The sequence below is a fragment of the Typopeltis vanoorti genome, chromosome 24, assembly GCF_054136105.1.
Source record: "Typopeltis vanoorti isolate ZY-2024b chromosome 24, IOZ_Tvanoo_1.0, whole genome shotgun sequence".
Lineage (NCBI taxonomy): Eukaryota > Metazoa > Arthropoda > Arachnida > Uropygi > Thelyphonidae > Typopeltis > Typopeltis vanoorti.
In genome coordinates this window covers 6,221,601-6,243,252 of record NC_143572.1, presented here as the reverse complement: position 1 = coordinate 6,243,252, position 21,652 = coordinate 6,221,601, and the positions used below count along the sequence as shown (strand labels likewise).

At 37.3% G+C, this 21,652-nt stretch overlaps 1 protein-coding gene across 2 annotated transcripts in view; it reads right to left on the bottom strand.

Annotated features, from left to right (window-relative positions):
• LOC150092906 (dynein regulatory complex subunit 2-like) overlaps positions 1-21,652 on the bottom strand; it is a 182,386-nt gene that overhangs the window by 146,065 nt on the left and 14,669 nt on the right. The gene's annotated exons all lie outside the window — the stretch shown is intronic.

Sequence of the window (21,652 nt, the reverse complement as noted above, 5' to 3'; positions counted from 1 at the left end):
GGGGAGCACTATGTGAAGGTGAAGATAGGACATTAGGTCAGAAGTCCAGTGTGTTCTCCATATTCCTGAAAGGCAATGTAGAGCCCCCCCCCAGTTATTTGGCTTTGACTCTTAAGTGACTGCTTATGGTGATGAAGGCATTACATGGGATAACTGCAAGGTGAAGAGAACACTAAATAGTAAGATGAAGCAAATGGGAATGGATAAGAAGCTGGTGATAAGCACGGGGAGGGTGAGAGAGTAATATATTACTAGTACTCGTGGAGTCCCTCAGAGTGGAGTATGGTAGTGGAGTCTCTCAGAGCTCTGTACTGAGCTACTATTGTTTCATTTGTACATTAATGATGCAGGGAATGATTTAAAGAGGGGGAGGAATATTCAGTTGTTTAGTGATATGCATCCCTCATCAGCAAACAAATGAATGTCCCTTCTGGGGAGGACAATAGTTGATAAAGGCAAAGTCAGAAGTGCCATAGAATCATGAAATGTTAGATGATGTTTACCATTCTTCAATTAAAACATCACCAAGGCCCAATACCTATGTATTTTCATCTCTCATCATGTTTTCATATTGGTATTGTGCAATGGCATCCTGTTTCACTCATGTAAGGCAAGTTACAGATGCACAGGGTCGAATTCAACCTTACATGGGCTATGGAAGAAAGAAGATCCTTGGAGGAATTGAATGTGCTCTTCAATTTTATGGGAGATTTAAAGATTATATTTCTGATTCACTTTGCTTTTTTGGATCCCTGTTAAACATGGAAATAAACAGAAGTTTATTGTATTATTTTTTTATTTCTGGATGTATTCATGTTGAGAATTTTGGTGATTTTTTTCCCTTTTTTTTTGTTATAACCATTGTTTATAAATATTTTTCTGCTTACTACAATTCATTCTTTAAAGCTTGCTCATCTGAGCAAATGGTTATCATTTTTTTTTTTTTTTTTCCAGGAATGGGTACATAGGAATATGATACTCTATGGGGATAACCTGACTTTGTACAACATAAGTCTCTCTCTGGTGCATCAATCTGAATATTGGTTATAGCAGCATGTCATAATATCCTGACTTGCCATACATCCTGACCTCCTTTTTTACTTTTTCTTTCTGTCCAACTAATTTTCATCATCTTTCTCCAGCATCAAAGTTCGAATGCCTCCAACTTTTTGATGTCTTGTTTTGTTAGTGTCCAGGCCTCACAACCATATAATGCAATGCTCCATATGTATGTTTTCACTAGCCTTTTTTTTTGAGCTGGATACTAAGTCCTTTACTGGTGAACAGTACAGTAACGAGGGTATTAAGCGCCTGTGGCAAGTGTCTAACTTGTGCCCCCTAACTCAAAAATTACAAAAATTTTGAAAAATTTAAATGTAACAAGTTAAATTTTACTAACTGCAATATGTTAAATACCTACTATTAACCCCATCAAAATGAGTTACAGTGTGTTGTAGAATTTGTGTGTCTAAAGCAGCGTATTGTCGAAATTTAAAAATACAATATAAAATAGCAGACTTTTATATCTATTTATTTATTTTTATTTTTTACGTTTTGCACCCCAAACCTAGTTGCACCCGTGGCGGGTGCGTCTTTCGCCATGCCCTCATTACGACACTGCTGGTGAAAAATGTTTCTTCTATTGTAGAATGCTTTTTTGGCCAAGATTATTTGTGCTTTAATATCTGATTGGTTTCTTCCATCTTCTGTGATAAGACTTCCAAGATATTTAAAGGAGGATACCTGTTGTATTGGGTTATTATTTATTTCCAGGTTTATTTTCATTGGTTTGTTTTACTTGTAATTAATAGTTTTCTTTTCTTATAATTAATTTTTAAGCTGGCTGTGTGAAAATTTCCTCCATCTTTGTCAGGGTGAAGTTCAATTTATCTTTGTTATCAGCTATAACTGCTGTCATCTGCAAACCGTAGCCAGTTAATTTCAATTCCATTTATCTTAATTCCTTTTCTATTAGTTATTTCAATTTATTTATTGCATCTTTAATGTTTAAACAGTATGGGTGAAAGAGAGTAACTCTGTCTTACACCTCTATGTATTCTTACTATTGCAGGAATGTTTCTATTAGAGATTCTTGGTACTTGTAAAGATTAAATATGAGTCTTCTATCTCTCCAATCTACTTTTATTGTTTTTAAGAGGTGAAACATTTGGGTTCAAGTCAAGAAAGATTATCAGAGTATTTTGATTCTTCTCAAATCTTTTTTCGATAATTTTTCTTAGAGCTAGGATTGCTTCTCTTGTTCCCTGTTGTTTCCTGAATCCAAACTGGTCATTGGCAATATACTCTTTACTCTTCTTTAGTCTTTTTTGTATAATTACAACATAAGTCATGCCTTAGTAATTTATTTACATTTTATAATAAAGTGACATTGAAACTGGATAAAGGAAATGGCTACATTTTATACTGATGGATTTTGCAAAGGCATTTGACAGAATACTGCATGGAAACCCATTACATAAGGTGGAGCAAATGGGAATGGATAAGAAGCTGGTAATAAGCACAGGGAGGGTGACAGATAGACACCACACAGTAGTATATGGTGGAGTGGAATCAAGACAAACAAGAGTGACTAGTGGAGTCCCTCAGAGCTCTGTACTGAACCACTCCTGTTTCATTTGTACATACATTTGATACAGGGAGTGATTTAAGTGTGTGTGGGGGGGGGGAATATTCAGTTTAGTGATATGCATCATCAGCAAACTGATATCCCTCCTGGGGAGGACAATAGTTGATAAAGGAAAAGTAGATATCCTGCAGAATGATTTAAATAAACTGGCAATGTGGATAAAGGATAACAGTTGTCAATTTAATGTTGCAAAATGTAAGGTTATGAACTCTGGGATGAAAACTATATACTTTGTATCATATTGATAGCACTGGATTGCAAGACATGGACAAGACTAAGATGGATTTGGGAACATGACAGAAAGTTGGAGTCCAGAGGAAATATTGCAAAAGTTAGCAAAATAGTTCAACAGATTACTTGGGTGTTGAAGAGCACATTCACATTAAAGATAGGAAGGTGATCATGATGCCGATGCAAATGAGAAGGGTGGCCAAGTCATCATTGTGTGTGTGGGGGGGGGGGGGGTTGACATAGAGGATTTTGAAAAATGCAGGTTGTGTGCTATGTATTCATTACTAAAAGAAAATGGATTATGGTATGACAGTGGAAGTGGGGAAAGTATGTTGTAGATTATGAGCCACAGAAATGCAAGATTTGTCAGAAGTGAAAGAATGAAGTAGTGGAAGTTAGTACTGATAGCAGTGAAACCAAAAGTGTTGGAGTAAATGAAGTTCTGGGTTTAAACAATGGTGAAAGAAATGTGAAAGAGAGTATAAATGAAGTAATTGAAAGTAAAGGTAAGATAGCATATGTGAAAGTTGTGGTGGCAGAAGTTCAGCAGAATGTAGAAGACCTGAATAAAGAAATAGCTCACTTGCATGTAGTCCTTCAAAGGACAAAGTGCAAGATAGAAAGGCTGCAGAAAGCAGAAACAGGCAAAAGATTAGTTGATAAGCAAGAGGTCCAAAGCCAAAAAAAAATTGTAAGAATAAATTAAAGAAAGAGTGTAAGCTGATAAATTTTTATGGCAATTCTATGATAAGAAGAGTACTTTGTGAAAGTGCACCAAAATCTTGTTTCCCTAGTGTGAAAATTAATAATATTAATAATGCTGTGTTGAATTGTGATAGATTATGCATCTTAGAAATTCCAATTCTTTCACAGTTCAACATGAGTTTCCCCGACAAACAGGAAAATAAGCACATATGTTTGCCTCTGGGTAATATATGAACGGAGTGTATATATGTATAAATAACACTAAGATAGAAGTGAAGAAATATTTAATATGAAAAATATGTGAGACTTAACCTGTTTTGCAGGAAGTCTAATAGAGAAATTTATTTAGGGTATTAATTTATTTAAAGTAATTTGTTCATGTATTATAAGAAAGCAAAGTGTATAAGCTAGGGTCCAAGGGTCACATTTTAGCCGTCCAGAATAATGTATGGCCGGAGGGAAAGTGAAGTTATATGAAAAGGAAGCTAGAACGCTTTCTAAGAAAACACGCCACGCGCACGTGGAGCGTGGAGGTGTGCGGAGCATGATAAACAACGTGGCGAAGTGGGCAATATAAACGCCAATCCTCCCCCCCCACACACACACACGAGGCTTTTTGTTCCTGTTTCCTGACCTCGTGGATGTTGGCTCTCGGCCTCCACCAGCTGAGAAGATTCAAGGCTGGCCGTGGAAGTTATGAGTCGTCTGCCGTAGCATGCGAGTTAAGGCTAGCTATTTCCTCAGACCACGATAGCTATGCTATATCGTGCAATGGTAATCCAGAGGTCTGCCTGCGATACAAGTGAAAGTCCTGAGCAGCACATAGCCTTTCCAATTCGGAGAACCTGGCCGTGCAGCTATCATGTGTGACCCGGAGAATTGTAGACCTTAAAGGAGCCTTGATGTCCAGACAAGGCTGAAGAAAGAACTGAAAGTCATTCTAGGAACGGTAATGTAGATTGTCATGTTCTGTTTTCCAGTTGAAGATTTATGTGCGAAATCTTTAGGATATTTTGTGTAATGGAATTATTGTAAAGAACTTTAGGAACTATCCCTATTTTAGCATTGACCTGTCCCTGTTTGAGAAATGTTTCCCTAGAAGGGATTTGTACAAGAGATGATTGTGATATGTTGTGAAATATAACAAGTGACCACATAAATGATAAAGGATAAGCTACAAAAGCTAGAAGTTTGTTAAATTATACATAGAAGTGGTCCAAGTAATTTGTTCATGTATTGTATTGTTAATATTGAAATTGGGGTCTTGCTAGCAACACAATATAGTTAACCATGCATTTATATTCTCTCATGTATAATTTCTTGATTTAATAAATATGTTTCATAACATTCCCAGCTTGTTATATGAATTCAAATAGCCACTCATAAAATTACCATCGAACCTAGCGGGAGGGACCCACGAGTATAATTTGATATTTAGAGCCACGACTGCATGCTAAGATAAAGAGAACAGGAATTAGTTTATTTATTGTTGGAAGTTTATTACTGTGTATCACTCTGAGAGAGCCACCTTGGTTAAGTCTATCCTCAGTTGAAAGTTTATTTTCCACTTGGTTAGAGTATAATAAATTTAGTTTAATCCTTTATCCAAGTGTGAGCAAACCAAGTTTGCGCCTGAAAGTATCTTCAGGACTGGGTTAAGGTGGTACACACCAGGGCAACTCGTTGCAAAGGTGGAGCAAGCTACCAACACTCCTATCCTAATATCTCCTATAATGCAAAACACATCTCCTTGCGGATATGTCTATTGTTATGCATTAAGGGAAGGGCCACTACCCAGACCGGTTTCGACCTTTATTGAGGTCTCTTCAGTGGGAGCCAGGCCCAAGTCGAGATATCAGGCCGAAGCATTTGCAGGTCATCTCCACCTATAGGAATTGCCAATTGGTGTGCCACCCTTTTTTAATAAATTACTCTGGATTTAGAGAAAGATGTTGAAAGTTTATTTTCCACTTGGTTAGAGTATAATAAATTTAGTTTAATCCTTTATCCAAGTGTGAGCAAACCAAGTTTGCGCCTGAAAGTATCTTCAGGACTGGGTTAAGGTGGTACACACCAGGGCAACTCGTTGCAAAGGTGGAGCAAGCTACCAACACTCCTATCCTAATATCTCCTATAATGCAAAACACATCTCCTTGCGGATATGTCTATTGTTATGCATTAAGGGAAGGGCCACTACCCAGACCGGAGAGACCTCAATAAAGGTCGAAACCGGTCTGGGTAGTGGCCCTTCCCTTAATGCATAACAATAGACATATCCGCAAGGAGATGTGTTTTGCATTATAGGAGATATTAGGATAGGAGTGTTGGTAGCTTGCTCCACCTTTGCAACGAGTTGCCCTGGTGTGTACCACCTTAACCCAGTCCTGAAGATACTTTCAGGCGCAAACTTGGTTTGCTCACACTTGGATAAAGGATTAAACTAAATTTATTATACTCTAACCAAGTGGAAAATAAACTTTCAACATCTTTCTCTAAATCCAGAGTAATTTATTAAAAAAGGGTGGCACACCAATTGGCAATTCCTATAGGTGGAGATGACCTGCAAATGCTTCGGCCTGATATCTCGACTTGGGCCTGGCTCCCACTGAAGAGACCTCAATAAAGGTCGAAACCGGTCTGGGTAGTGGCCCTTCCCTTAATGCATAACAATAGACATATCCGCAAGGAGATGTGTTTTGCATTATAGGAGATATTAGGATAGGAGTGTTGGTAGCTTGCTCCACCTTTGCAACGAGTTGCCCTGGTGTGTACCACCTTAACCCAGTCCTGAAGATACTTTCAGGTGCAAACTTGGTTTGCTCACACTTGGATAAAGGATTAAACTAAATTTATTATACTCTAACCAAGTGGAAAATAAACTTTCAACATCTTTCTCTAAATCCAGAGTAATTTATTAAAAAAGGGTGGCACACCAATTGGCAATTCCTATAGGTGGAGATGACCTGCAAATGCTTCGGCCTGATATCTCGACTTGGGCCTGGCTCCCACTGAAGAGACCTCAATAAAGGTCGAAACCGGTCTGGGTAGTGGCCCTTCCCTTAATGCATAACAATAGACATATCCGCAAGGAGATGTGTTTTGCATTATAGGAGATATTAGGATAGGAGTGTTGGTAGCTTGCTCCACCTTTGCAACGAGTTGCCCTGGTGTGTACCACCTTAACCCAGTCCTGAAGATACTTTCAGGCGCAAACTTGGTTTGCTCACACTTGGATAAAGGATTAAACTAAATTTATTATACTCTAACCAAGTGGAAAATAAACTTTCAACATCTTTCTCTAAATCCAGAGTAATTTATTAAAAAAGGGTGGCACACCAATTGGCAATTCCTATAGGTGGAGATGACCTGCAAATGCTTCGGCCTGATATCTCGACTTGGGCCTGGCTCCCACTGAAGAGACCTCAATAAAGGTCGAAACCGGTCTGGGTAGTGGCCCTTCCCTTAATGCATAACAATAGACATATCCGCAAGGAGATGTGTTTTGCATTATAGGAGATATTAGGATAGGAGTGTTGGTAGCTTGCTCCACCTTTGCAACGAGTTGCCCTGGTGTGTACCACCTTAACCCAGTCCTGAAGATACTTTCAGGCGCAAACTTGGTTTGCTCACACTTGGATAAAGGATTAAACTAAATTTATTATATTCTATCCTCAGTATTGGCTGGCGCAGTTAAAATATAAATTTGTCAATTTAATGTCAATATTTATCAGGTGAACTGTCTCAGAGGATATGTTTAATGGCAGCGTCCCATACTTGGATAAAGCCCTAATCATAAATTAAATTACACGTGACTAAACTTAAGAACGGCCTAAATTTAGCTTGTTTAAAGAAAGGGAAATTTGTATGAGTGAGTAGAGTATATATAACTAACAAGATTAGATAAAGATATAAAGGTAATATAGTTAAAGAATATGCAAACCATATAAAGAATAGGTGCATAACAGCTGTCAGAATGCAGAAAGGGAAGGTGGAAGAATTGATTTCTTTGGCTGGAACCAATGACTTGACAGGTGAGAAATATTGTAAGAGGGAAGACATGAAAGAATTATTGGAAGAGGCAAAAAAGAAGAGCGAGAAAGTGAAGTTTGTAAGTCTGCTGCCATGCTATGATAGAGGTGAACTGAGAAGAAAAGCACTAATAGTTAATGAATCAATATGCAGGTTGTGCAGAAGGAATGATGTAGACTTTGTAGGCCTATGACTTGAGTTTGATGGACAGAAAGATTTGTACAAGGCTGATGGACTGCACTTAAATGGATTGCTGATTAGGTGTCTAGAGAGAGTTTTGATCACAGAGTGTGGAAGTGAAAAGTCAGGAAAACTAAAAAAATTAGGGCAGATGCAAATGAGTGTTTGTGAAGGCACAGATGAAGCGAATGAGTATGTGAATAAAAAAAAAAAATGCAGAATAGTCTCTCAGGCAACAATATTGAATGTAGTAGTCAAATCAGGATATATAAAAGGGTGTTGGAGGGTCTAAGGGGATGCTTTGGCTTCTATATAATAATGCTACAGGCATCAAGAATAAGAGGGACAAGGTTTTGGGATTTGTTAATGCAACCTCAACAAATATTATAGGCATTAGCACGGCTTCGCTAACAGCACATTATGCATTTACAGGGATTGTGATGAATTTAGTATTTTCAGGGAAGATAGAGCAGACAGGACAGCAGTGGAGTACCACTGGCGATAGCAGATAAATTGTAGGAGACAGTCGTGCAAAAGGCAGTTCTTTTTGTTTTTTTTTTGAGTCAATATGGTGTAAGATTGAGGCCAATAAGACAAAATATAAAACTGGTTGTTGCTGTAGACCACAGGTTGATCGGGATGATTGAAAGACATGCAACAGCAAATTAGTGCAATGAGTGCAAGTCGATTAATCATTATGCAGGACTTCAACTTCAGAGACATAGATTGGAAGGAGGAAAGATTGCACAATAGGAAGAAAATGGAATTTATACACTTACTGAGAGATGACTTGAAGCAGAATGTAATATATAGGACCAAGGGTATGAGTGCTGGACCTTGTTATAGGATCAGAAGACCTGTTCATAACTAAGGTGGCTACATTATCTCCAATTCAGGAAAGTGATCATGTGGTCTTAACTTGGGAGTTAGCAAAATGTGGAAATTCCATTTAAGAAAGGCTAGAACTACAAGACAGTTGATTATGATACACTTAGGAGGCAGCTTAAAGCAGTACCATGGCATAAAGATCTGCAAGGGAAGGATGGTCACAGTGCACGGGGGATAGTCTAGGGCTATCTGGAGGAAGAAATATCACATTGTATACCCAGTCAGAAGGATAAATTGGGTAAGATTTATACCCTGTGTCCAAAACGAAACCGAACTTTTTGAAAATAGAAGAAACTAGTGGTGCCACCTGTTGTATCTTTTTGTTGTCGAAAGTGGCAACCTTCATTAGTGTTGTGTCAACTGTCTATGACATTTGTTTCATTAGAAGCCAAGTATAGTACCAAGAGTGACAGTGTGTTATGACGAACAGTCGGAAAATAAGTTTCAAACAGAGAGCTGTGAATGACTTTTGTGTTAAACTTGATAAAAGTTTTACCGAAACACATGCTTCAAAAAGCATATGAACGCTTATCCCATACTCAAGTTTATGAGTGGTTTAAGCGATTTCAAAGTGGTGTCGTGAGATGCTTGAGAAAGACAAAATGCAGGCCGTCCAAAAACGACTGAGCGAAGTTAACATCCAGAAAGTGCTTGATTTCATCAAAGAAAACCCAAAATTGTCCGTGCTATTGATTGAAGATGAATTAGAGATTCCAAAATGAACTGTGCACAACATTTTGATCGAGAGGTTAGGCCTTCGTAAATTGAATTCGTGATTTGTTCCCCACAAGTTGACCGACGACCAAAAAATGTATCGAATTGAACACTGCAAGAACCTCATTAAAACCGCTCATAAGGACTCAAACTTCCTTGAAACGATTGTTACTGGTGACGAAACGTGGTGTTTTGAGTATGAGCCCAAAACAAAGTGCCAGAGTACTGAGTGGAGACCGCCAGAAGAGGGTAATCCGAAAAAAGTTGCTTGGAGAAGTCAAAATTAAAGACAATGCTGATTTGTTTCTATGATTCCAAGGGCATTATCCACAAAGAATTTATTCTGCTTGGCCAAACAGTCAATGATGAGTTTTATCTCGAAGTTTTGAAGCGATTGATAGCGAGAATTCGTCGCGCACAGCATGAATGTCGTGACGACCAACCATTCGTCAAAACACACTGTCATTCTTGCACTATAACTCAGCTTCTAATGAAACAAATGTCATAAACAGTTGACACAACATTAATGAAGGTTGCCGCTTTCAACAACAAAAAGATACAACAGGTGGCTCCACTAGTTTCTTCTATTTTCAAAAAGTTCGGTTTCTTTTTGGACAGAGGGTATAGATGGATGGACAGTATCATTAAGCATGAACTGCAAACTAAGAAAATGTTGTGGAAAGTATATACGAGGGTGGTCAGAAAAAGTTCTCGGCCTAACAATGAAAAAAACGAATTTATAATTTCAAAATTATTTTTATTTTTCAACATAATCTCCCTTAAAACTAATACATTTATTCCAGCGATGCTCCAGTGCCATTATTCCATCCCTGTAGTGGTTCTCAGTAAGATCTGCAAAATACCCCTCTACAGATGCAATCACTTCTTGATTTGAAGAAAAACGCTTAGCAGTGAGGAAGTGTTTTAGTTTTGGGAAGACATAGAAGTCAGAGGGAGCCAATCTGGGGAATAGGGTGGATGTTCCAACAATTCATAGTGCAGATCCCTTAATTTTCCCATTGCCAAAATACCTTTGTGGGCAGGTGCATCGTCCTGATGAAAGATGATTTTTTTTCTTCTGCAAACCAGGTCTTTTCTCATGAATTTTTTCATCTAGTCTGGTTAAAAGATCACAATAATATTCCCCGGTTATTGTTTTACTCTTTTCAAGATAATTAATAAACAAAATCCTTGAGCATCCCAAAATATCGATGCCATGACCTTTCCTGCTGATGGAACTGACTTTGTCTTCTTTGGCACTGAACAACCGGCTTCTGTCCACTGTTTTGACTGCTGTTTGGATTCTGGTGTGTAATGGTGAATCCAAGTCTCATCCATAGTAATAAATCGACGCACAAAATCAGTTTTATTTTTGTTAAAATGTTCCAAGCACTTTTCAGAGATTTTCATGCAAATACATTTTTGATCTGCTGTGAGCAAGCACAGCACCCATCTTGTGCAAAGCTTTTTCATTTGCAATTCTTCATGCAAAATATATCCTAGACATTCTTTTGAAATGCCTATAGTCTCAGCAATTTCACACACTTTGACTAGCCAATCATCCAATACCATATCGTGCACTTGATCAATGATTTGTGGTGTTATTACACTTTTTGGACATCCTTCACGTGGATCATCTTCAAGGCTGGTACGGCCACGTTTAAAGTCGGCAGCCCATTTCTTAATTGTCGAAAATGAAGGAGAAGAGTGCCCATAAACTATTATGCACTTTGAATGAATTTATGCTGGCGTTAAACCTTCTTTTACAAAGAATTTTATAACCGCATGATACTCAATTTTATCTATTTTATCAAGGGATACTGAGAACACTTTTGCTTCAGACAACTGTATAAAACAAACTACTTGATAGAATGACTTGCAATTTCACATGGATGCTTATGCCAGATGTACCAACTTAGAAAAAAAAAAAAAAATTGCAGATAGTGTTGCCATCTATGGTCGAGGCCGAGAACTTTTTAGACCACCGTTGTAAATAGAATGGTGACCAGCTAACTCATGAATGATATACAAGGATCAGACAAGAAAGGAGACCAGCATCTTAAGGAAGGAATCAGATTATGAGAAGAAATTAGCTGAACAGACAAAAGGAAATCCCAAAGAATGTTTTTGTTATGTGGCAAGCAGGAGGAAGAATGACTATGGAAGGATAACTTTAATGAGTGCAGATGTAGAGAGGTAACAGAGACAAATGAAATCGTTGAGCCACCATTTTGCATGCGTATACCATTCAAGTGAAGATATTGTTATGGAAGAGATCACAGGGACTGATGGTAGAACAGTAGTTGATGAATAGGAAGTACTTAGGATAATGCAGAATCTGAATGCAAAGCAGCTGTGGGACTGGATGGGATATTGGCTCACATTTTAAGAGAATGTGCAGTGGAAATGGTGATGCCTCTGACTAGGATATTTAATTTATGTCTCAGCTCTGGCAAAAAAAAAAAAAAAAAAAAAAAAGTGAAAGGAGGTCAAAAGAATTCCTTTGCACAAAGGAGTTATTGCAGAAAATTATAGACTAATCAGTATATCAGAAGCAATGGTAAAAATACTCAAGAGGTTGGTAAAAAACAAAATTCACAAATAGATGGATAAGAATATGATCCTCTATAAGGGACAGCACATTTTGTGAATAGTCAATCATGCCTTAGTAATCTACAAACTTCTTATAATAGAGCGACTGATGAGTTGGATAAAGTGAATGGCCACACAATGATACCACTGGATTTTGCAAAGGCATTTGACAAGATATCACATAGAACTCTGTTATGCAAACTGCAACAAATGGAGATAGGAAACTGGTGATATGGATAAAAGACTGGTGATGGACAGATACCAAAAAGTGGTATATGGAGGAGCAGAATCCAGGAGAAGGCAGGTGACTAGTGATGTGCCACAGGGCTGTGTGTTTGGAACATTACTGATTAATTTGTACATAAATGATATAGGAAATAATTTGAAGGGAGATATTTGGTTGATTACTGTTGATGCAAAGTTGGGTAGGATGTAATAGTTAATCAAGGTGATTTAGAGGGCTTGCAAGGTGATTTAAATAGGTTAAGAGTATGGGTTAAACATAATGTCAATTTAATGTGGAAAGGTGTAAAGTTATGCTTGGGGTACAAAGATTACAAGCTGTGTACCACACTGAGAGAACTGTACTCCAGGAAATTGATGAAACAAGGGATTTTGGGGTAGTAGATAGAGAGCTGAAGTTTAGAGGCATATTTCTAAAGTAGCCAGGGTAGCTCACAGGATTACTTGATTATTGAAGAACACGCTAACAAGCAGAGATAAGGGACTTATCATTCCTCTTTATAAAGCCTTGATACGAGATACGACCACATCTGGATTAATGTGCTCAGGTCTGGTCTCCTGGGTTTCTTGGGGATGAGGATCCAGAGGTAAGTGACCAAGATGGTGAGTGGTGTGTGGAATGCTCCATATGAGGAATATAAAAGTTGGTTGATAGGCAAAAAAAAAAAAAAGGGGGGGGGGGGGGATATTATAAACATTTAAGTTACTTAAAGGGTCTCAGGATTGATACAAAGGAAATAGTTCAGCATTTGGCTAGAAGAGGCAGAACAAGAGGTTATCCCTGGAAATTGGATAAGAGTGTGGTTAGCAAGGGCATGAGGACTAGTTTTTTGCATGGAGAGTGGTGAATGATTGGAGTTACCTGAGTCAGTTGTGAGTGCTTTGTCAGTTAATGGTTTCAAGGAGAGGTATGATAGATATTATGAGGGTAATTTGGATCCTGTGATAAGTCTTCAGACTCATGGAGGTGCCCTTGCAATAATAATAATTATTATTATTCAGTGGCATGCATGCCCATTTAGGTTGGGTGTGTAGTCATGTGCTACCTGTGCTACGAAATTCATGTCAATTTGACCGTATGATTGCATTTTTATTGATGTATGAAAGTTTTAAGAGTGCATAGCGCATCAGCGCTCATCTTAATTGGACCAACACAATTAATTGCAGGATACCTTTGAATACTTTAATTTTTCAGTTAATATAATTTTTAATATGGAAAGCATAAAGGTCAAATGAACAACAGCTATGCTTCACATGTGCAGTTTATGCGAGAAGCACATAAGGTTTACGCTTCATGGTGAGATTAGATTGTCATTGGCAAATACTAGAGTAAGACACAGATAATTTGGATTTTGATACAATTTTTAAATACAGCCATATAACATGCACAGAAATCAGAAAAAGTAATCACTTGGGAAATTATTATTTTTCCATATTGAACCACTGAAATAACTTATTTTACATATTTATACACAAGTTCCAACCTCCTTCGACTATTACCATACAATCTGTGAAAGCTCGGGCAGAAAACAGGACATTCAGTAGATCATCAACACTGTTTCCCATTGTAAATATGAACAAAAAAGTTATAAATTATTTATAGAAAATTCTATGTTAAAACTTGTCTATATCAGTGTCCTAAACATGTCAGTTCACACACATGCAAAACAGATGAAACTCAGAAAACAAAAAGCAGCAACTCATGGCAAATGACAATGTTCAGTTGGATTGGTTGACACAATAACCAATCACAGCCACTGACTTCTGTGTGCTATTGTCTCGGTGAACACCCTGCTTAACATTTTCGGTGGTTTAAAACCACTGAACTGCTTTTTAATTTGAACTGCAGCAGTTCAAATTAACTGCTGCACCATCTGTACATCTGTTCAAAGAGCTTAAAGGTATCCATATTTGTGACTGCACACTCGAGCTATTAACATGAATGTGATGCAATGTTTGTGCATCAAAAAGTGTCCTCTTTGTGAAGCATTAGTGTACTGTGTTTAATTTTGGGAATCACATGAAGCCAGGGAACAGTTATGGGGGAATCGTTAACAGGAATAAATGTAAAAATATAATATAATATCAGTTAGATTGGTATTCTGTGGGTGTGCACCGCACACCTAGCACACCCAGAATATGCGCCCATTATTATTATCCCTCTTTGTAAGAGTATGATTTTGCTGCATCTTGACTGCAGTCCAAAGATTTGTAATCTGGGTTTCTTGGAAACCAGGTGGTAGTGGAGTGGATTCAGAGACAAGTGACCAAAATGGGGACAGGTCTGTGGAATGCTCTCCATGAAAATAGACTGACGGCATGTGGGTTGCAGAGTTTAATTGACAGGCAGAAGAGAGGTGACGTGATAGTAACTTTTAAGTTACTAAAGAGATACTTATAACATTGAGACAAAAGAAATTTTTTTAATAGATGACAAGGCAGGATAGAACAAGGAGTTATGAGAGTGGTTAGCAATGGCATGCAGACTAATTTTTCACTTAGAGAGTGGCAAATGAGTGGAATGGCTTGCCAGAAGTAGCTGTGAGTGCCCTAGCAGTGAATGAGTTTAAGGCGAGGTATGATAGATACTATCTGAATAATAGTTTGTGTGAGTCTCCTCCGATGAATCTTTTGACTCCATGGAGATACCTGTATAAGAGCAATAATAATAATAATTTTTGTTTTGGATGGTAGTAAGAATTTTTGTACGTGAATTATCAAATATTTGTAAGCATATCACAGACATTAAATGACAGATAGTTGGAGGAAGTATTACGTGAAAATTCAAAAATAAAAGCACACCGTCATGGTTTTCAGTGTAAAAAGGAAATTATATACATTTGCATTGAATATTCAGGTTGAGAAAAGTGTTTAATGGATAAAAAACGTTTTAGATTTAGAGGAACAGAATCTAGAGCATGTTTTTCAAAAGTTTTCTTATAGAAGTTAGATAATGGGGACATTCTCTCTCTCTCTCGGATCTCCTCATGTCTGAGGACTCGTGGCCTTCCTGATGATGCTTCGCCATTTCTTTCTCCCCTGTACTTCTCTTATTGCTTGTTCTAGTTTAAGTCCAGTGATTCTTTTCCCACACAGTTTACCCTGGATGATTATTTTTTCCAGGCAGTTGCCCTCCCTTCTACATATGTGTCCAAAATATTGCACTATTCTCAATTATGTTTATCAGTCCTGTGTGGATATTCAGCTCTTCTAGGATACTTTGTTCGTTTTTCTGTCCAAGACACTCTTAACAATCTTCTCCAGCACCAGAGCACGAACGCCTCAATTCTTCTTCTGTTATCTTTTATCATTGTCCAAGACTCAGAAGCATAGAGAAAGATCGAAAAAATTAAGCTTTCTACAAGCTTAATTTTGGCTTTTTGGAGATGTGCCTGTCTTTCCAGATCTTAGTTAAATCAGGCATTGCTTTCTTAGCTAGTGCTATTCTTCTTCTTAACTCTTTTTTTTTTACATCCGTCTTTTTTTGTTATTATCACTCCAAGGTAATTGAAGTTGTCGACAATTTCAATTCCTTCTATATCTATCTCTTCTGCATTGTCTAAAACCATTATTTTGATTTTGTCTTGATTTATTCATAAACCATGGCTAAGCTTTCCCATTCTAATTGATTTAGGATGGATTTTAATTCCTGCTCATTTGTTGCTATTATCACTGTGTCATCCGCGTATCGTAGGTTAGTGATTGTTCGGCCACCTAATTTAATGCCTCCATTCCACTTTTCTAGAGATCTTTTCATTATGGTTTTGCTGTAAAGGTTGGATAGTAATGGTGAGAGTATGCATCCCTGTCTTGATCCTTTTTCAAATTTGTATGCACGGGACACTGAGTTTTCAATTCTTACTGTTGCTTTATTTTGTTGATATAAGTTCTTTATGAGGGTTACTAGATGGCTTGGTATTCCTGATTCTTGCACATATCCCATAAAATATCTCCACCAATCAAAGGCCATGGAGTAATCTATAAAGCATAGATAAAGGCTAAAGTTGAATTCCCTTGCTTTTTCGATTATTTGTCTGATGTTAGAGATATAATAATAATAATAATTATCATTATTATTATTATTATTACACAACACCTCCAGGGAGTCCAAAGACTCATCGAGAGAGGGCACCTACTCCACAACTCTCCATCTCCACCACTCAATCCACCAACTATAACTATGTTCATCATCTTCACCAACATCATCCACTGCCAACCACCACCACTAGTATTTTCACAGACAATCACAAACATCCATACCTATGGTGGGATTCAAACCAGCAGCCTTTTGGCTGGAGAGCGGATATGCTAACCACTTGGCAAACCAGGCCAGTAATATATGATCTCTAGTTCCTTGACCTTTTCTGAATCCTGCTTGTTCTTCTGAGATCTGATGGTCTATAAAACTTTGTAATCTTCATAGTAAAATCTTGCTTGTATATGAGATAAGAACAATGGTGCGGTAGTTTTCACATTTATTATGATTGCCTTTTTTGTAGATTGGAATAATGGTGGAACTAGTCCAGTCATTTGGCCATCTTCCAGTCTTCCAGATTTTGTTACATAAATCATGTATCTGCATTCTCTCCAAGGTTTTTCAGCATTTCAGCCGGTATTGAATCAGGACCTGGGGCTTTGTTATTCTTTAATTTTTTGATTGCTTGTTCTACTTCACTTTTGAGGATCTCCAGTTCTGTTTCCATGTTTTCCATAACTTCATCTTCTTGTTGAATAGCTGGGTCCTTGTAAAGCTCGGCACAATAAGCATCTTTTGGCTATGTCATTAGTGTCATTTAAGATTTTGCCGTTTTCCTCTGCAATTATATTAAGTTTCGGTTTGAATTTTTTGGTTATATCCTTAACCTTCTTGAAAAAATCTGTTGTTTCATAAGAGTTGGAATGTCTTTCTGTTTCTTTACAGATGTTTGAATATAGCTATTTTTATCTTTTTGACAAGATTTTTTAATAGCTTTATTCAGGTTCAGGTAATTTGGGTTTTGCCAATCTGCTGTTTTAATTTGTTTCAATTTTTCAATTAGTTCTATGGTTTCCTTTTGTAATCCATGGACTACCATTCTTCTTTTTTATTGGGATGTTTTTGGCTGCAGATTTTGAAATGGTCTGATTTAAGTGTGTCCAATGTGATTCAATGCTTTGTTCCTGAGGTGTGCTTTTTTGTTTCTTGAGCTGCTTCAATGTCCATCGTAAATTTGTTGTCCATTTGTGAAAAGTCATATCTTTTGTTGCTGTTATTGTTGTTTGCTTTCAGATGGATCTTTAAATTAGAGATTAATAATTGATGGTCCGATCCACAGTCTGCAACTGGCAGTGTTTTGGTGTTATTGATTAGTGTCCTCCATCTTTTGTCGATTAAAATGTAGTCGATCTGATTCTTACATTGATTCCCAGGTGCTACCCATGTATATAGCTCTTGTGCTGTTTGTACTTAGTGTTAGTGATTGATAATTCCCGTTCAATGCAGAACTCCAATAGTTTTTCTCCTCGTTCGTTTCTAATTCCTAGTCCATATTTTCCAATGATTCCATTTATGTGATCATCATGTGCAATCCCACCTTAGCACTGAAGTCTCCTAGAACTATTCGAATATTCTTTCTTGGTATTGTATCCATAGTTTCATTTAGATCTTTGTAGAATTTCTCACTTACTTCATCTTCTGCATTTAATATGGGGAAATAAACTTGTATTAGCATTGTTGGAATTGGTTTGGTGTTTAATCTTACTGTTTTGATTCTGTCACTGACTGGGTTGTATCCTTTTACTGCTTTACTTATGATTTTATTAACAATGATGGCAACTCTCTTTTCACTGTTATTGCCCCAGAGAAAAACACCTTGTTTCACTTATGTGTTATAAAATGATCACATTCTTTCCAGTGAGTTTCAGCCAACCCTAAGATTAGTATATTATTGTCTTCCATTTCATTCTGTATTATGTCTGGTTTCCTAGATTGCAGGAGTCCTCTGATGTTCCATGTTCCTATCTTGAAGGTCTTTCTGAGTTATTTTATGATGATCTGATTGGTGATTTTGTGGGCTGGGATTGTAATCAGTCTTGTCGATGTCATTATTCCTCAGCCTAGTCAAATTTGTTTTTTGTTGCACATTCCTTTCCCCTCCATGCTTAGAGGTACCGCCTTGGTGTGCCGGGCTGGTGGCTGGCCCTCTGTTATAAGTCTATCATCATGGGAAAATAGTAGAGTGGTTTCCCATTGCCTTCTCTACCACAGTATCCTGGCTAGAGAGATGAACAATTCGTCATAGCCCAAGGTTATCATGTTGGAGCCAAGTCAGTCCTCTGGATCTCTGCTTCTTGTAGCATGTATACTACAAGAAGTTAATACTAGTAGCACTGCTGCCCACTACTTGGTATGTTAGTGGTTAGTTGAAAGAGGAGGAAACACCCCCTAGCCCTCGAATATTCTAATAGCTCTGGGGAGAATGGAGGACCTCCTCCTGGGGTTAGTAAGAGAGACAAGAGATAGATAAAAAGCTTAAAGTAAAGAACCATCATAGGAGGAATGTTAGTATGAGAGTAGAAGCAATAAGTGGAAGAATAAGAGAAAAGTATGACCAGAAGCTTGAAATACATCATACTTGAAATACATCATACTTATACAAATACATCATAGCTCTGGGACCCTGGGTTAACCATGCCCGTGACTGAAAGCCCCAAGGAGTTAATGGGGACATAGGAGTATTGTAATCTTATTTTGCCACACAAAGTAACCACAATTCAGAACATAGAAACAAAGAAGACTGCAAATATCATGTGGAAATTTATGATTTTTATTGTTATTATCATCAGACTTCCATGTAGTCAAAAGTCATCACAGGAGGTTCTCCTGTTTAACACACAGATTTCATCAAACAAGGCCTTAAATTCGTTCATTTTCCACACTCACTACACTTTCATGCAATGTATCCCACTCACCAATCACTCTACACTATTGGTGAGGGGAAGGAATGTGATCCTCAAGCCCTAGATGGCCTCTTGTTCTATCCCTACTTCCAACCAATCTATGAAAAATCTCTTCAGCTTTAATCCGGTAACAATGCCTTGCCAACTGACAGGTCTAAATCAAACTTATTCTACTCCTCATATCCACAGAGTTCTGTAAACTGTATTTTCACAATCTTTTTTCCTATCAAACATTAGAGAGACCATCTCAGTTATCAAACATCACCATAGTCAATCATCTCTGGATCAGTTCGTGTATATCTTCATCCCCTTGGAAACCAAATGACCAACCCTACACACAGTAATTCACATGAAGTCTGAATAAGACCTTATACAAAAAAATCACACCATCTTCTCACTTCTGTATGTCTATCTTCTCTGCATCTTTGCCACAATTACGGGCTACTCCATGGAGTAGCCCGTAATAATAAAATAGGCAACAATGCAATGACAGTGATTTCAAGAACCTGGTGTTCATGCTTCAGAAAATGTGAAACATTAAGTTGCAATGCAAACTTGGGATATTTCAGAATTGAGTTTAAAGAATGTTTAAATTTGATTTGTAAATATCTCTCTCTAAATTTTTAGGATTGTTGCAGTATTTTTTCCAAACATAATAAACAAAGAGGATTTTGACTTGTGATATGAGCAGGGCAGAGCAGAGAAATGCAGTGTTATATAAAAAGTGCCTCCATAGCGCAATTGGAAGAACGATTATACGTTGCGCCCTTCAATTGGAAAACGCCTAAGTTCGAGTCTCGTCATGACGGGAGGAATCTTTATATGGACTTTTTCAATCGAAGGTGAGTTAGCCGATCTCATATGGAGGTAGCAGGGTTTTTTCTCCCGGAAACTCGGGTTTTTCATCCCGCACACAGACAAATCGGCCCTTTAGAACACATGCAATTTACAGACAAAAAAAATACTAGTTGTGGTGGTGGTGGGCGGTAGATGGCGCTGATGTAGATGATTGGTAGTAGAGGTTCGGTGTAGTGGTGGAGATGGGGAGTTGTACAATGGGTGTCCTCCCGCGATGAGTCTTCAGACTCCTTGGAGGTGTAACGAATAATAATAATAATAATAACACTGCATTTCAAACAAAGCTAATTTTCATTTGAATGGGGCAGCAAAAAAAAAAAAAAAAACGTAAACACTGGACAGCAGAATGACCCATTTACAGCTATTAGCAACTATGACCACTTGTAACCTCGGAACACACACACATACAGAATATGGCGAGTTGGATTTTCTGCATTTTATTATTGGTCTTATCGCAGAGTGCAGAATGGGAATTCTCAGGATGAGTCTAGCGACTCCATAGAAGATTGTAAATAATACTCATAATAATTTTGCACCATTTTGCAGAATGTAGCTAATCCTTGTCAATTATAACTAAAACTGAAATTATGCAACACCTTTTAACAAAGATTCTACATATCAAATTTCATTAAAATTTAAAAGAGTATTAATTTTGATCCAAACAGAGTACTGATATATTTGGGTATATTTTGCAATATTACTGCTTTGAAAAATGCACCTAAAAAGATAATAAATAAAATGCACTAAACAGAATATCAAACTTTCAAAGCTTAATTTTTTTAATATTAATTTTGTTATTAAAAAATCATTTTTATTATTTAATATAATGAAATGATGGAAAAGAAAAAATAAGAAACAGGAAAAAAAGAGAAAAACAGCCTTTTTCCTTTTTTTGATGATAATAACCAACATACAAATTGCAAGCTATATAATGGTAACAATACAAGTAAAGAATACATTTCTCAATCATCATATTCTATAAGAAGTTAATTTCATTAAAACAAATTATACACAATTAATATTATTGTTATTATTATTATACAATCGCCACCTGAGTCAAGACTCATCAAGGGAGGCTATAGTAAGATGCATTCTAACAGAGATAATGTTTATGATACTTCATCTTAAATTGGCTCAATGTTTCAGCACTCACCATCTCATTTGACAATAAATTCCACTCTCCATACAAAAAAGTCATGACGCACCACACCTTTATACAACTTCCAAGAATGACCTCTTGTCTCTATCTCCTTCCCTCCTTCAACCCTTTGAAAAATATCTTCGGTATCTATTTGATAAGCACCTCTTAGCAATTTATGTCTCAATCATATCATCCCTCTTCTGCCTACTGACTAGCATCTGTAATCTACCTTCTCTCAACCTGTCTTCATAGTCAGTATTCCACAAATCCAATATTGCTTTTGTTATTTGCCTCTGAACTTGTTCCACGGCTTGCTTCTCACCTAGGAATGCAGGTGACCAAATCGATGCACAGTAGTCCAGATGTGGTCTAATCAAAGTCTTGTACAGCAGAATGACTACATCCTTATCTCTACTTGTCAGTGTCTACTTGTCTTCTTAGTATACTGGCATTTCTTTGCACTGTTTTTATTATTTTTGCAATAT